Source organism: Schistocerca piceifrons, chromosome 8 (assembly GCF_021461385.2).
Source record: "Schistocerca piceifrons isolate TAMUIC-IGC-003096 chromosome 8, iqSchPice1.1, whole genome shotgun sequence".
NCBI lineage: Eukaryota > Metazoa > Arthropoda > Insecta > Orthoptera > Acrididae > Schistocerca > Schistocerca piceifrons.
This window is the reverse complement of record NC_060145.1, coordinates 400,760,312-400,763,978: the sequence shown is the minus strand read 5'-3', so window position 1 is coordinate 400,763,978 and position 3,667 is coordinate 400,760,312. Positions and strand designations below refer to the sequence as shown.

At 47.3% G+C, this 3,667-nt stretch overlaps 2 non-coding genes across 2 annotated transcripts; one reads left to right on the top strand and one right to left on the bottom strand.

Moving 5' to 3' along the window:
- Positions 1-2,870: 2,870 nt before the first annotated feature.
- On the bottom strand, positions 2,871-2,945 carry Trnaw-cca. Its single transcript has one exon. It is a non-coding gene; the product is annotated as a tRNA-Trp (tRNA).
- Positions 2,946-3,300: 355 nt separating this feature from the next.
- Positions 3,301-3,375, top strand: Trnas-cga. Its single transcript has one exon. It is a non-coding gene; the product is annotated as a tRNA-Ser (tRNA).
- The last annotated feature ends 292 nt before the right edge of the window (positions 3,376-3,667 follow it).

The following is a 3,667-nucleotide window of genomic DNA, read 5'->3' as shown; positions in this document are numbered from 1 at the left end:
TTTCTGCGCTGTACGTGGAGGTACAGGCTTGTTCAGATGAAAAAGCGATGTCAAAGGTTTGTGGTCTGTGATGATGGTAAAGTGGCGACCATACAAGAAATCATAAAACTTGGTAACACCAAATACGAGAGCCAATGCTTCTTTCTCGATCTGTGAATAATGTCTCTGCGCAGACGAGAGCAATTTGGACGCAAAGGCAATAGGGCGATCATGCGGTTCATCTTTCTGCGCAAGCACAGCACCGATCCCGAAATCCGATGCATCCACCATCAACAAAAGGGGTTTCTGGGGATCGAATGGCGTAAGGCAAGTATTGGAAAGCAACGCCGATTTAAACTGGCGAAAGGCGCATTCGCATTCCGTCGTCCCGACGAACGGAACACCTTTACGGCGTAAGCGATGAAGCGGAGCTGAAATGGAAGAGGCGTGTGGAACATATCGTTGATAATAGCAGATTTTTCCCAGCACACTCTGTAGCTGCTTCAAATTCTGCGGCGAAGGCAAGTCTTGTATGGCACGGAGGTGCTCGGGACTAGGATGTATGACTTGGGCATTGAGTACATGTCCCAGGTAGAGTAAGTCGCGAGCAAAAAACACTCATTTATCCTTCCGCAAGCGAAGACCATTTTGTCACAAGACCTGAAATAATGTTCTGAGATTGGCTAAATGTTCTTCTTCCGTCGTTCCGGAGATTACAATATCGTCCAGACAGTTCGCTGCAGTAGGGACCGGCGCACAAACAGTTTGCAGATATTGCTGAAACAATGCAGGGGCGGACGCACACTCGAATGGCAGTCGTTTGAATCGATACAATTCAAGATGCGTGTTAACCACCAAAACGCGCTGGGAGTCTTCGTCCGCCGGTATTTGCAAATACGCATCTGCTAGGTCCAACTTCGAAAAATATTTACCCGGGCACAGTCTGTCAAAAAGATCTTCCGGGCGAGGTAAAGGAAAAGGTGCAATCACTAGTTGTGGATTCACTGTTGCCTTGAAGTCCACACGAAGTCTCAATTTTCCAGAAGGTTTTGGCAAAATTACTAAGGGTGATGCCCAGAGAGAAGCCTGCACACGTTCAATCATACCTTGTGATTCCAAATCGTGTAATGTTTTTGCGATCTCATCACGCAATGCGTGGGGAACATTGCACGCTCAGAAAAATTTCGGTTGCGCGTTTACTTTCAGTTCCAAATGTACTTTATAGTTCTTAGCGCAACCAAGGCCCGGTGCAGAAATGTCTGAAAATTCTTCACATAGACGAGAAACACTTTCTGAAGGCAAAGTCTGGTTCACTTATAGGACCTGATTTACTATAGACAAGTTAAACAACTGAAATAAATCGAAACCATACAAGTTCACTGCAGAAGAAGAACGAAGGATGTACAATGACAAGTTTTGTTTGTCCCTTGTATGTTACAGGAAGGCTGCACTGTCCTAACACAGAGAGCCCGTGACATGAATAGCTACTGAGATAAACATTTGCGGCACGCAACGGAGGTGTGCCCAGCTGTTTGTACGTGTCTCGATTGATCAGTGAAACTTCAGCTCCGGTATCGAGCTGGAATGGTATCGCTTGGCTGTTAATGTCCAAGTCTACAAAAAGTTTATTGTCCTGTTGATGACAAGAGCGACTGTCTCGTGCAACGTGAACTGACACTGGTACAAAATCACTTCCGACTGGATAGTATTTCCGGCGATGTCGACGCACACTTTTTGTGGGACGAACACACTGTTTGAGAGAGTGGCACTGACTGGAGAGGAATGAACTACATGAATTTCCATGGGCGAAGTTTCACGAGCCTGAGTATTCTTGGTTCAATTCCGATTCTGGCGTGAAGCAAAGGGCCTGGAATGATTGTGAGTGTCTGATCGGAGCTTTTTCTGGCAAACATTCTGAACATGTCCCGTTTTATTACAGAAAAAGCAAATAGCCTGGCGTGACGGGCAATTATCACGCGAATGTCTAGTAGCACACTGCGGGCATGATTTTAGCACTGCATTTGCATGCCTGCATGGCACACGTGGCTGAGAGCCTGGTGGCCATTGCGCGGCCGGGTGCAAGGACTGTTTACTGTTCCGTGCAGCGCGCCCGGCGGGCCAGTTAACCTGACACACGGGTGGCGAAGTTTCAAATGATTCCTGAGCAAAGTCAAGTGTGTCCTGCCGATCCAATATGTCCATCACTTGTTGAAGGGAGGGATTGACTAGTTTCAAAATATGTTCCCTTATACGACTATCAGAAACGTTCTGTGCAATTGCATCACGTACCATAGTATCTGAATAAGGGAGTCCACACTGACACTCAAAAGCACAATCCCTAGTAAGGCCTTGCAAAGATGCAACACACTAACTATTTGTCTGACCGGCCATACGTTTTGTACAAAAGAAGGCATACCTTTTTGCAACTACATTGACTGATTCTTTGAAATATGCATCTAATGCAGACAAAATTTCGTCGTAGGACAGAGTTGTTACGTCGTGTCAGGGAAATAAATTGACTATCACACGGTACGTTTGGACGCCAACGGATGCTAACAAAAAAGGTTGCCGCTCGTTACCTTGAATTCTGTAGGCGGCGAGATGGAATCCAAATTGGCGGGAGCACTCCGTACAGCTTTCCAGTGCAGCATCAAAAGGTCGAAAATTTTGTGCAACAGCATGTTGTGGCTGCGTTAGCGGTGGAGCAGCGGCTGCCGCATCGTTTTGCATTGCTCGTTGACCCTGGACGATCTGTCCAAGGGCATCCCCTAAGGCCTGCGTCTGCTGATTCTGCAAGCGGTAAAATTCGGACAGTACATCTGGAGATGGTGGCGAAACCATTACACAAGTAAATCAGGGCAGTATAAAACTTCCTGGCAGATTAAAACTGTGTGCCCGACCGAGACTCGAACTCGGGACCTTTGCCTTTGGTGGGCAAGTGCTCTACCAACTGAGCTACCGAAGCACAACTCACGCCCGGTACTTACAGCTTTACTTCTGCCAGTACCTCATCTCCTACCTTCCAAACTTTACAGAAGCTCTCCTGCGAACCTTGCAGAACTAGCATTCCTGAAAGAAAGTCTCGGTCGGGCACACAGTTTTAATCTGCCAGGACGTTTCATATCAGCGCACACTCCGCTGCAGGAGGGAAAACCTCATTCTGGAAACATCCCCAAGGCTGTGGCTAAGCCATGTCTCCGCAATATCCTTTCTTTCAGGAGTGGTAGTTCTGCAAGGTTCGCAGGAGAGCTTCTGTAAAGTTTGGAAGATAGGAGATGAGGTACTGGCAGAAGTAAAGCTGTGAGTACCGGGCGTGAGTCGTGCTTCGGTAGCTCAGTTGGTAGAGCACTTGCCCGCGAAAGGCAAAGGTCCCGAGTTCGAGTCTCGGTCGAGCACACAGTTTTAATCTGCCAGGAAGTTTCATATCAGCACACATTCCGCCGCAGAGTGAAAATCTCATTCTGCAGGGCAGTATAGTTAAGAACGCAGAAAACCTCGTCGCCAAAATGTTTTGGATTGGCAGGAGACCAACCCACTAAATTTAGAGGAAGCCGAAAGGCACGCGTTTTAGCTCACGCATGCTGGCGTGAGGTCTGGAACAGGGCAAGGAAATTAGAACTTAGAAGAACGGACGCAGATGGTGGAATAATTAACTTTAATGCATTAATGTTGAACGTAGCTCTTGTCT